At 33.4% G+C, this 14,081-nt stretch overlaps 1 protein-coding gene across 13 annotated transcripts in view; it reads left to right on the plus strand.

The window, feature by feature from the left end:
- Positions 1–262: 262 nt before the first annotated feature.
- The window catches only part of LOC113512992 (spectrin beta chain), a 79,549-nt gene continuing 65,730 nt past the window's right edge, over positions 263–14,081 (plus strand). For 11 of the 13 annotated variants that reach the window (XR_008252702.1, XR_008252705.1, XR_008252697.1 and 8 more), the window contains exon 1: positions 263–563. The gene's annotated coding sequence lies outside the window, so the exon portion shown is untranslated. Of the gene's footprint in view, positions 564–6,391; positions 6,541–14,081 lie in introns of those variants that run through there. The other 2 variants (XR_008252698.1, XR_008252699.1) reach the window with 2 other exon arrangements.

Raw genomic sequence — 14,081 nt, forward strand, 5'->3', positions numbered from 1 at the left:
TAGATTATAATAATAGTATTCTATTAGTAGTAGGTGTATAATATGTTGACTTGAAATTTAAGGGAGATTTGAGAATAAAAACGATTACAAATATTTGTGTCTTTACAAAAATTGCTTCTAAAATATTTTTATTAAAGGTCAAAACTAAGTGCGTGTAGGCATTACGTGTCAAGTAACGCTTTTAATATTTATTGAATCTATGAGTCTATGATATGGGCGGTTGCTGCTTGGCTACCCGAATCCGAACGAACGAAAGGTGGGTGGTAATGGTAATCCTGTGATGCTTTCGCGGCGATCTTTTGCCCCGCATGCGATGCCGTATTCGTACTCGTAGTCACGGATGATATCTTGAACTGTGATTGTTTCATAATTTTACAAAGAAAGGTTATGTTTGTAAAGTTAAAAGTCGGTTCGGAAACTGTTTTTCGAGTGTTTGTGCCGTGAATCGTGAAATTAAATTAGGTAAGGTTTGTTACAGTTTTCGTATTTAATGTATATTGTGTGTGCCGACGATTCTATGTGGACAGCAGACTTGGAATAACTTTCCTGGATTTATTTGACGGGTATGTTTAGATATAAGTTTGTAAACTTATTGGAATAGGTTTTCGTTCAACTATTGCTGGAGGCCCAAAATAGCTGATGATTTGTCTCATCTTTGAAAAACAACTAGCTGCATGAATAAGACTAATATCTAAGAAATTGTTCCTCCATAAACATCTTAGATTATTACTAAAATAATAGATGTATATTCACAGTGAGTTTGGGCAGTCTTGTAATAGTTAATGTACTCGAGGGTCTTTAATTATTTTAAATTGGACCTAATTAGACTTCACGTTCCGGTATCGCTATACATTGCCAGCAATATTATTCACTGTTAAAAAATAAAATTTCCTAACAACGTGCACCAAATATACTGATTAATAAGTGCTTATTTTATTATAACTTAATAATAATTTTGTTTCTTTTTCGCCAAAAATTAGGTCAGTGGATACCCTTAGGAGCCCTTTAATTTTATCTATATATTGTACAGGAAAATCTTCTATTTTTCTGTAAGATCTCAATTTATATGCTAGTCCCATTTGTGGAAATCTGTGCATAAATGTAGGTTCAGAAATAATACCAATATAGTCTATGTTTTCATTTCTATTTCATTTATAATTAGTGTATTTGTTGTAAAAATATATATTCTGGTCTTATTTTAACCTATGCATAATATGAATCTATTAAGATAGTATCTGTAGCCCTCTTTTAAATTTTATAAAAAAAATTATGTGCTTGTGCTTGACATGACCTTTGATCAAATTTAGTAATTAAAAAAAAAAAACTTAATATAATATACATTTTTTATAGTATATAGTATAGTTTTTATAGTATTTCAATAAAAAGATATGCCAAGATTATTTATTAATTATGCTAAGTAGAGAAAATCTGATTATACCTGTATAGTGTTGGCAAGGATATTACCAATTAGTGCATTTACATCTTTGAGAATCTTAAAATCAATATGATACTAAATATAGCTTGAAATTGTTTATTCCGTGCCATAATTACTAATCTCTGTGAGAAATTTCATGGATATTTTTGCTGGTCCCAATTAGCCCCTATGTAGGTAGTAACAATTTAATTTATTTATATACTTGTGTAAATTCACTTATAGATATTTAATATAATTTATTATATATATAATATATATATTAGGTTATACCAAAATGTACACAGGCAGACTTATCAATTAAGATGCTTCCAGTAAACCTTGATAATCCAAAAGGAGAAAGTATTTATAGGGTTTATATATAAAGTGTAACATATGAGGTGCAAAAATAATACTTCAAATATTAAAAAAAATTATTATTGTAATCATGTGAACATTTATAAAAGTAAGTTATCATATTTAGTCACCCGCATATCAGTTTTATCAGTATCTTGTATTCGCTTCTAATCATGTTAGGTACAAAGTTATTATTTTCTAGACTCTATATCTAGAGTATTTCAGTTGACATGCTTAAAGCAAGTAATAACACACTTCAAGAATTTTAATCATAATATTAAATAAGTACTAATTAAATAAATAAGTACTTTAACCTCCTGCGGCCCGTTTTCAAAGTGGGTACATCCGAGCAAGACCCAGTGTCCTAATATTAGAACAAATTAATTAAGTCCTGAACGCCCAGACCAAAAATTGTTCATATCTTGGTAACCACAACAGATATAGGTGTAATATTTTAGGGATACTTTAATATTGATTTAGGCTTGCCCGACAGAAAAAAAAGACTCCAAAATATTTTGTTCTATATTTATCACATTGGGACGCTACATATAACCTGAAATCCCACAAAAAATGGAAATTTAAACACCTGATATAACAAATAATTCAATTCCTAATAAGTACATCCTTATTACGGGGTATCCAATACATGCCATAATCAAGGACAAGCCTATGAAAACTTTTAACTCGCCATTTGTTATAAGCAGACTCTTTCCTGTTTTATAAACGGCTGTTTGATTCGTTTTATCTACGATCATATCTATTAGCTCATCACCAAAGTATTGAGTAAAATAGTCTAATTTTGAAAAATTTGTTCTGTCTTGTATCGAGTACGATGGCTCAGAAAGCATAGGAAGGTTTTATGTGAAATTCTTTACAGCCCATGTAAACTGATTATCTGAACTGCTGCTACCGCGAGCACTAGTAATTTGCGGAGTGCGCTCACATCTTCTGCTGTAATGTGCATGAGCACGGGCTCGCATGCGCGATCGACCTCGTCCTCAACTACTTTTCAGAATTGGTGGTGGGCTCTTAGACTCTGATTCTGAGCTAGTACTGGTTTCACTTGCATCATTCCTATCTGGAACGTACTCATTGCCAGTATCCTCTCCTATAAAAGGATCTCCCTCGTCGTCTTCGAAATCTGATTGATGTAGTATCTCTAATATTTGACTATCTGTTAAAGGGAAAACTGTGTCAGCACAATGGCCTAGACTAACTAGAAGGAAGATAATTAAAGGTATAAATGCCCGGCGTATTAGTATTAACAAGAAATAAAATCACTAAAAAACCATATACCTAAACGCTTATAGTACTAGTATTAGTACAAAAAAATAATCACCAAAAAAGCATATTGATATTGACAAAATTACGATAAAATAATAGTGTTTATATAAACTGCATCCCTTTGTCCCGATAAAAAAACAAAATCTCGTAAATATAACACAAAGATTTAAAAGATATAAATGAATCAAACAAACCTTTTATCGTTGTACGTGCCACCGCTTCGACTTAGAATGACAGAAGAACGAAAAAAATTTCCCTGTCCATTGAAAGCAGTGCACTGTCAAAATGCCAAATATATTTACAAACTAAACGACATCGAATACACAACGTGGCACGTAATTCAAATGCGGCAGATGACGGAAAATACTTTGTTCTAGTATTAGTACAGTGGGTGTTGACCCCAAATTGCTATTTTAAAAATTGGGCGTTTACAACAATGTGATTTTGTTCTAGTATTAGGACTTCTGACCTCAGGAGGTTAAGAATAAGGCTTTATACTTAACATGTTTATTAAAAAGTATTTTATTACAGTACTTATATATTAGGTTTTTCTTTTTTAAATAATAGTAATGTGCCATATGTTGAGGCATTTCATAGGTAATATCTATTTTTTTATTGTTTACCTTAATTTATTTATTGGGATTTTTTTTATATATTAAATTTTTTTTTTGCTCTAACTCTAATTAAGGATAAAAAAAATTATATGGTAATTATTCAAGTGTATTTATTTGTGCAATAAATTAATTTAATAGTTGAAAATCAAATCTGTTTATCCCTTTAAGTGATCTAGTATTTAAATACATTTAAATATAGCTTTAAGAGTACTAAATAAATTAATAATAAATATAAGTTTTTATTTAATTGTCATTTTTCATCAGTGAGGTATAAATATTAAGATAACCTTGTATTGTTATTTATTCCTATAAATAAAAATAGGTAAAATGAAATATTCCATTATGTAATTCAACCTAGGTAGAATTTGAAATGTCAGTCCCTAACTTGCTACATTACATAAAGTTAAAGATTCTTATCCTACACAATACAATATCAGACACAATAAGGGGTATGAAACAGCATATATAATGGGAACTTGAATGCCTGTTTGACAAGATTGTGTAGGTAGCAGAGCTTTTAGATGAACCCTATGATGTGTAGCTAGCAATATGCCTGAGGCTCTGGATTCTAACATAAAAAAAAACAGCCAAGAGGGTGTAGGATACATTAATAGAGTTTCATAGACATTTTTCAGTATTTTTTTTTTTATATTGCAATAGTATTCATATAAAAAAATACTGATAAATTAATTCATTCCTCATCATGAAAGCACATTCTTTTAAAAGCCATGGAATGGAATAGTAATGCATCCAGTACTATTTAAGTGATTTCCAGAGGGGGGGGGGGGGGTTACTTTTTCGAGCATTCAAGTCACCAATTCCCAGTACTAACAGTCCCTTCTCTCATCAAAAATATATTAGGTTGGTATAAAGCTTTTATTAGTTTTTGTCCTAAATGTTCAGAGTTCAGTGAAAGTAAATTTTTTTTATTGATTAATAAGGTCAGAGTTCAAAAACTATATGACTATAATTTAATCTGTGCTCATGTATGTTGGGTGGATCGTCCATATTGCCAACACAGCCAATATATTGAATTTTTTTTTAAAATGTATTGAATTTAAAGTTAAAAAAAAAACAGAGCTATTCAGTGTTAGATTTAAGTACTTTTTTAAAAATAAGATGGTAGCCTTGTCTATGCTATCAATATACAGGTGGGGTACCAGTTAGTGATGGTAGCTCTTCACCTATCATCATCACACAAGATGAAAGCAGATCAATTAGCCCATTATGATCAAATGGCTTTCACAATGGTTTCCAATTGGAACTGCATGCAGCTCGATCTGATAGGGTATATTGCTAGTAAGGGGCTTGTTAGACCCCATTACTAACAATCCGCCTGGATTGACTTCAAAACAGTTGAATCAACATAATAAATTCGTCAGAAATTAACTATGATGGTTTCCATAGAGGTGGACCTGACAGGGTATATTGCTAGCAATAGGACTAGTCTGCATTACTAACAATCCCTCCCCCCATATATGTAACTGCAGCTGCATACATTCTTCTGCAATACATTTTTCTGTCCTCCCATGGATACCATAGTGCTGCATTCTAGGTGTATTCATCATTATGGGCTAACCAATCTGCCTTTTCATTGTCATCTATCATCCTTCACTGGTGCACTATAAGCGTATAGTGCAGGCGGGAATACCATGCCATTATCATCTATTAAAAAAAAATTTGCATCCCATAGATCTTTCTCTCTTCCAGTATTCAAATAAATTGGCAACCTTATGTATGGTCATAAATTTGTAGAATGGCAGATACCATGTTTCCTTGGATCCTACACAAGTAGCATTAAAAACAGTATTACTTAAATTTCTCTTTTCGGTTATTTGAATTAGCTGATCGAATCAAAGCTTCTTTTAACTATAAAGTTCTTGCACTAGCTGAGAACTGTATGGTTATTTGTCAATAACACAAGTTTTACAATGTGGTACTGATTGGATAGATTACTGTAATTTCAGCAGTACTTATCTTATTTTAGCGGTACTCTGTAGTAATCCTTCTGATATTTCAGAGAATTATATATATTGCGGTGGCTGCTTATCATCAGACAAGTCATATTATGATTAATTTCCAACCATCCTTTTTTGTTATTTAGCTTTTATTCTGTCAAATTATGACTATATTGTTCAATTGTTAAGGAAAGATGCTATATCATGACATAGGGAGCTACTATGGAATCTCTATCAAGGAGCTATTAAAGAAGTCATGTGTGGTCCCATCATAGAATAGGCCATGTCTTTCTTTCCCATGGGTGGCGTAAGAGGTCCCAAGGGAGGGTGAGGGATGGGCAACAGACTCTGTTAAAACATCTCCACAGTCTAACTGCGGTTGTCAATCCGCCTGTTAAGCGTGGCATCTGTTGGCATAACCCCTCAAGGGGGAGGCTTGTGTTCAGCAGTGGACAGTTAAAGGTTGATATGATGATGATGGAAGCTCTAATTTTTTGTTATCCATTCAAGTTTCTTTAGGGAAAATGTTCAGTTACAGTGTTGAAACGGTTCCTTGAAAGGATGATACTAATGATTTCCATTCTATCTTGTATTGTGACAGTGTAATAACTCCTTAATAGACAGTTGATTTGTGTATTCAAAATCAGTCGCGTATTTCCCCTATATAAGGGGAGTGTTACACAGGGGTGGCAAGCCGGGGGGAGGGGTGTGCGTGCACTAGGGATATGCGGCTCGGCGGCGCCAGGAGCCCGATCGATATTGCCGCTCACTCCGTCGAGTTCGGGCCGCGGCGCGCCTGTGTGCCTATCACTCCGTTACGTGTTCCCGTGTGTTCATAGCCTTACTGTTTTGGACTCAGTGTAGTGACTCCTTCTATTGGATATGCGGAAATGAGATAGTCTTCGTTTAACTTCGGGTATGTTGTGTATTGAAATTTAATTAGTTTTGTATGATTGAGGCTCAGGTTTCCGGTGTCAGTGCGTGTGTTTTAGGATCAATAGTGAGGTGGTCTCCGTGTCAATAGGAAGTAGGATTGTAGACGTGTGAAAATATGCTTATATTTATGTATGTATCTATACGTATATGTTACAATTTGTGTGTGTACAATGGTACAATATAACTGATTTATTTGACTAATAGGTTGTGAATTTGTGGTCTAGAATTTATACAAATAACTAGCTAGTATCTATATGTATGCGAAATAGAAGGGTTGATCGGTTTTCACGGTTGAAAGACTGAACCGATATTAACAAATTTTTGTACCGGCGGTCATTGAACTCTAAGGCAGGATCCGACCTTATGTTTTAAATAATTAAAAATAATAATTTTATGTCTCTTAAATTGGGGATTAAAAGCTTAATGTTAGAAATATCAAAATAAGTTATATCTATTGAAATGGACGAAGTACACAATTTTGTTTAAATATGTCATTTAAATAGTGAACTAAGGTAATATATATTATAACGTAAGGCAACCATTGGACCTTCTAAGACCTAGGAGGTCTAATAGTTGGCTTACAATATATGGATTTAAGGTAATTTAAGGTTAGCTACATAATTTATGCTTCAATGGAATGGGACGTGACATGATTTAATATGGTATCTGTATTGTAATACCTAAATTTTATATAAAAAAAAAAAAAAAAAAAACTAAAGAATATTAATATATTAATTATGATGAATATAATAAAAATTAAACATTCGTTTTTAAAAGCTATCTTACATAGTTATTACGTTTTAAAGACATATAAAATCTAATCTAATAAAAAAACAACATTTTAAAATTTTTAACAAGGTAATTGGTACGTCATGGGAGGAAACCTCGTGACCTACGTTTCGTAGACAGCCGGTCCAGACCAAACTTGTTGGGTTGCCTCCTCTTCCCCTTCCCTCCCTACTCCCGGCGTCATTGAGGTCACCCGCGCAGACGTACTGATAGATTGACAGATACTGGATAATGTGCGGATTATGATTATGGATCCGGTCTGATTCACTTCAGTGTAGCGCAGCACTATTTGTAAAGATAATAGGCGTTTATACTTAACTAGTATTATTTGCGACTCCGGTATATATTGTCTTTTTCTAATCGATGATAATGGTATGTTAACCCCGCCTGCGCTATCGATATACACTTGCAGGGCACCAGTGAGAAATGATAAGTAAAGATGAAGCAGGTCAATTAGCCCATCGTGACAAATTCACTAATGAATCAATCACGATGGTTTCCAATGGTAACCGCAAGGAGGTCGACCTGATAGGGTATATTGTTAGTAATAGGGTTGCTAATCCCTATTATTAACAATCCCTTTTCTTCTAGTTGGTGTATATTGATTAGTTAAAAGTAGTCTGTCCTTCTTCATCTCAATTACTACGTGCACACCAAATTTAAAGGGTCCAACTGACCCATTGCTAGCAATATACTGTACCAGGTCGATCTCCATGCGGTTCCCCCTGGAAAACGTCTATGGTTAATTCTATTGGAATTCGTCAGGATGAGCTAACAGACCTGCTTTTATCGTCACCTGTCATCCCTCACTGGTGCCCCGCCAGCGTATACCGATAGCGCAGGCAGGGTTACCACTCTATTAAAAAAAATGCACTTTTGAATTTATAATGTCTTTTAGTATCTGTTAGCTTTAATATTTGCAAAGAACCTGATGACTAGAGTGTGTTAGCATTTAATTTTATTAGTCTTGAAAATATTTGTTGTTCTAACTCTTTTATATATATTGTACATTAAAATATTTATCTAATAATCTATAAAATAATCGATTTACATTGCTGGTAGTCAGTGGATGCAGGTAGCTCGGACCATTCTTTGTGACAGTCTATGGGGGAGGCTTATGTCCAGTAGTGGATGAATAATGGCTAAAATCATGTTGAATCTATAAATTAATATGGTTAAATAAATACATGCCACAATGATTTATTGAAGCTAATTAGTTACTCGTAGTTAAGTGACTGAAGTTTAACATTCTCATATTTCGATTGGAAGATGCCTACATGTAACTTGATATTCTATTTGTTTGAAACCCTAATCAACCAATACAAATGACAAATACAAATGATGTGAGACCAGTCTGGCAAACGAAAGTTCCCAGTCATGTCTGTTGGAACGCCCACTTTCCATTGCATTCGATTATTAGCCACTTATATACACTTTATTATTTTTTTGGGATCGTGAATCAATGCAATGATGGATTTTGGATTTATTTTTTCTGCTTCCCTATCGAAGGTTGATACTCATCAGGACTATTTTGACTTTAGAGAGTCATCCGCAATTGGAATCTGGTGCTCATTTTAAACTAGTAAAGAAGTTCTTTATCAGCAAGGTTTATCTTGCCTTATATGATAAGGTGTACTATATTTGTCATACAACATTATTTTTTGTAAATGGATTATTTTGACAAGCTCACGAATCGTGAAAAATTACGAATACGTACGTCACGATAAGTTACGACTTAATACGAGTTTATTGAGAGTTCGATTTAAATGGAGAATTTCTATTCGTTTATCGAATCGTCAATGACGGATCGTAGGTATTCAGTCACCGGGCGGTAATCGGATAGGCATTATCATTATTTTATCATTATGCACAATTCTGAGCTGGATCGCATTCAAACTGAACTCAAAACCTGATTTACATTGTGTTATTTTGTCAGTGCATTTTCCCATGCTGGAGGATTGTGATCTCAATTCTAAGATTGTTGCGATGTTGATTGTTTGATATTCGGATGATATCATGCAGTAGTGTAACCATTTTTATTGTTTGCAATGTGATGTCATCTGCTGATTTGTGTTTGCAATTCTACATCCATGTATACTGTTACTTACGTTCACTTATCTTAAAGGCGTCTAATTACAAAAGGAAAACGTATAAATCATATTACATAAGATTGGTTTAACAATATGAGATACAAAATATGCTGCTTCAATGAGTACCAATTATGATTATTAGAATTGTGTCAAATTTGTATTATTTATGTATATGAAAAATGTTTGATGTCTATAATGGACAGACACGTAGGTGATTCCAAAAGTGTACCGTTTTATGATGCGAGACCACTGAATTGATTGTAATCGCTTATTTAGGTTTGAATTACGTAATTGTGATTATCGCGATACTGGCCATAAAACTAGCCACGCCCTATGTTCATATGAGGCCAGTCATTAGTAAGATTGATCTATAGTGATCTTGTAGATATATTGATAATAAATTTCCTCGTCTCTCGAACACACACATAACAACACAACACAAAAAACAACATAGAGAACAAAAAAAAATTTAATCGTGTGTATGCCACAGTAACACAGCGAATTGACTAAGGATCACTTTAAATTAAATTTATTTTACAAGTGAGTTCAGACCATATTTATTTTAAGAGAGATATTTAGTTTTTGATAGTTCCTAATATAATCGTTTCGCTTAACAATAATTTGCTTTTGGGAATCCTAAAATGTAATCGGGAACACTTTTAGCCCGGATAGTAGAGAGAATTTTAATGATAAATTTAGGGAATTGTATCTCTAAATCGACACTAGTATTTATTTACATATATACTCAAATAGTACTACTGTAAATTATTCAAAGTACAGTTTGAATGAGTCAAGCATACGTACCTAGCATAATTATGCGATGCTCCGTAGCTCCGTTCTGTTAATGGCAAAAAATGATAGGTGATGTCATTACACTGTTCATATTGAGTGACTTCCATAGATTTTAGGAATTTTAGTTTGTTTTTCGGCAAATGTATAAAACTGTACTTATAATCTCGCCTGTACTATTGATTAACGCCTGGGGTGTTATGAGATGATATGTGAAAACGAATTTGGGTGTTAACCCATAGTGATAAATTGACCAAGAATTAACCACGATGTTTTTCAGGCTGGCCGTATGCATTTTAACTTGACACACACGCGTTATATGAGGTCGTTTGTCTCCAATTATTAGAAAAACTAAAGTACATAATTATTGGTTTCTCCCAAGCTTGAGTCTGGAGATTTATACTCGTTAAAATATGGAAAAGTTATTTTGATAGAATCATATCAGCTTTTAACTGCCCACTGCTGAAGATAAGTCTCCCCCTAGGGGTGTTTTGGCAGTAGTTACTACGTTTGGCAGATGGATTGGATATCTACCATAAAATGCTTGTATGCTGGTTCTACATAAAACTATTTAAAAACTCAAAACAAAAACCCATTATAGCCAGAATACATTTCCATTCCTTGATTAAATTACAATCTTGCTGGATTGCAGGAATTTGTTATTTCATTCAGTCGGCATACCTACGGCAGTAGCTAAATCTGTACAACAGAGCCCCGTTATTGCGGTCGATAGGAAATTAACGTTTTTTTTTTACTATTCGAATAAAAAGCGAGTCTATTTTGTAATATCGATTTATGTAATGGGTTTACGACATACTGCTGTACTTCACTAGTTTATGTTATAAGATTGTACCTATATAAATTGTAACAAGCTCGTAGCTGTATCTCTGTACACGCCAACACTTGATTGGATATTTTCAAAAGATATTTTTTACTGCTAGCAAGGAAGCAAACAATCGAAGAGTCTATCTAAATAATTAAATATTATGTTTCAAAAATACTAGGATTTGCCATAAAGAGAGAAGTAAAAATTCTGTAGTGCTATTTCTCTAAAACGCTATATTGGAATATTAGGTAAAGTGATAGACTTAACCTAATGTTTTAGTATGATAATTTCTCAAAATTACTTTTTTATTGACTGTCATATACTAAATTTATAATAATTTTAATTTAAATCTAGAAAATTGTTCATATTGTTTCATAGTATAAAGATTTCGCTGTTATATCAAATATGATTGATACCTGCTGCTGATATTCACCACAGTACAACCCGCCATAAACTAAAGTTTCATCTCAACCATCTAGACGAGTGGCGGTCTTCCACCGTGCGTTTTTCAAGGCACTTTCTTCCACGCACAACCACTCTTTGGAATTAACTTCCAGCAGCAGTATTTCCGAACTGATACGACATCATAAACTTCAAGAAAAGAGCATATTCATTTTTAAAAGGCCGGCAGTACACCTGCAATGCCGTTGGTGTTGTGGGTGATCATGGGCGGCGGTAGTCACGGCCACCACCATGAGGTGAGCCGCATGCTCGTTTGCCCATGATTTTGTAAAAAAAAAAATTGAGATAGGTAAAGGTGCCTCAGATTTGACCCCAATAACTTTTTCGTATGTTTTAAATTAATATTAAATATATTTCTCGGACAAACTGCACCTTTTCAGTTCAGATTCTATACGAGCTTTATTATTTATATTTTAAATTGATTACAGTTTGTACTAAGTGTAACATGGCGATTATTTATCGCACTATGAATAATCAGGTTATTCTCATAACAGTGAAGCAAGAATGTTTCGTACTCTTTACCACTTATGGCGTCATCATATCAAATGACTTGAGGTCTAAAATGATTCATAGTGGGATATAAATTAAAGTATGAAATATGTATTATGAGATTAATTTCTCAATTTATGAAGCCACTGATTCTACTAGTGCACACGATTTTCGTGTTAAGATCGTAAATGTGAAAGTGACTTTATTTGTCAACGACTCAAAACCCGACCAAACATCAATAATGAAATTTGGTATACATGTAGTACTTAGAGAGATATATAGTAAAAAAAAGTAGCTCTTATACCGGTCTATTGATATACTCGTATCCCGGTTACACGGACGAAGTCACAGGTTTAAATCTAGCGATGTATAAATATGCAATGAAGTGACCTTACATATCTTGCGCAATAGTGCATACGGCAACTGGTTTACAAGGCCAGAGATGAACGGCTTTTTAGTATATATAGTTTTTTGAGTTCCACCTTATCAAGCAAGTCAAAGCTCCAAATACAGTTATCTCCCCTATTTCGTCGTGCGACCTTCCAATTGACCTGACATACCATCTCACTGACATAATCAAATCATAGCAAGGGCAGTAAGTGAGAATGGAGAATTTGAAACTCGGTTAATAAAAAAATTACGTAGAGTTAGAGAATTCATTAAAACTCTTACAACATTAATCATACATTGTTTTCCTTTGCAGGTAAGATAATCATAAATATTTATGGAACGAATGGCGTGATGGCATTAACGTAGGATTGATTCATTATCATTAATAGTCAACAATGCGTCGTTTTTTAGATGACATGATAATTATTTTTAATTTTATAAAATGTTTATTAATGTTATACATGTTGTTATTTAAATGTTTATCGCAGAACTATTATTTCATCTAATGGTAATACGCTAAAATTTGTTTTAGGGCAGTGATTAGTCATCGGAATATAAACGTTCCGATGAGTAATAGCTGCCCTTCGAAACATTTCTACACGGGCATAGTATTCAATTCCTTTGGAATCCAGTAGTACTTTTTTTAGACGTCTAAATATAGAGTTATGGGCCAGTACGTACAGAAGCGTGACCAGACAAAGGTATTTTATGCATAGTGTGAAGTGTTAAAATTGAACTACACAAGTTTTTACGTAACCAATAAATTTCTACATCGAATCAAATTTTAAATATGTACCTATCATGTCTGGTAAAACTTAATCGAATCGAATAGTGAATTATTGCTGTTTTCGTGAAGATAAAATATTGTATTAAATAAGACGTTTTACTTGAAAAAGTCACTAACCAAAATTGTTAACATGTATATAAAAGAATAAAATGTCTGCAACTCGCAGTTTCATAATAACGCTTAAAATTCATTACTTCTGCGGTGGTTGTGGAGTGATAACTCTTTAAATAGCTTTGGTAATGAAAAAATAAAGACCGTCCAGTGTTTCTCCAGTCAAGTTTTTAATGTATATCGTATAGCCAACGCAAACAGCGGACGTCCGTGGCCCTTTCACGGTTGAGCAAGCAACGCGTTAATTGCACGAACAAAAGTCGGTCTCGAGAGCTTTCTACTGCCGGTTCTAAAGGTGTGATTGTGAAGTTTCTGTTCATTATTGTTTGAAGTTGTTTCTCCTCCACTTCCACAGTTTATAACAGTTATTGTTCACTTATCGAAACGATAAACAAACCCTTTTATATTTATGCAATAACGTTTACCATTTCAATATCTGTTTTACTATTAATAATCTTACCTAAGGATTAAATTGAATGAAGATATGTAAATATTTTACTTATGCATTGCCATATATTCCTATGTGTTGTACTGGCAAATGAATATTTACTTTATACTTAAAGGATAAGCAACAATAATCAGATAAGATACGTACTGCAAATAATTTTTAATAATCCAATGATCCTAATTAATGACTAAAAAAGCATCTTGTGTGATATTGTTTATTTAAAATGTTGTAATCCATCGTTTTTGGTATGTATCAATAAAACTTTTGATGCAATGAAAACTTGCACTTAATATTCCGGCTGTGGAGTCCTGTGTCCCGCTCCGTCGAGGTCGACGAACTC

The sequence above is a fragment of the Galleria mellonella genome, unplaced genomic scaffold (genome assembly GCF_026898425.1).
Source record: "Galleria mellonella isolate WM207_F2 unplaced genomic scaffold, CSIRO_AGI_GalMel_v1 utg182, whole genome shotgun sequence".
Classification (NCBI taxonomy): domain Eukaryota; kingdom Metazoa; phylum Arthropoda; class Insecta; order Lepidoptera; family Pyralidae; genus Galleria; species Galleria mellonella.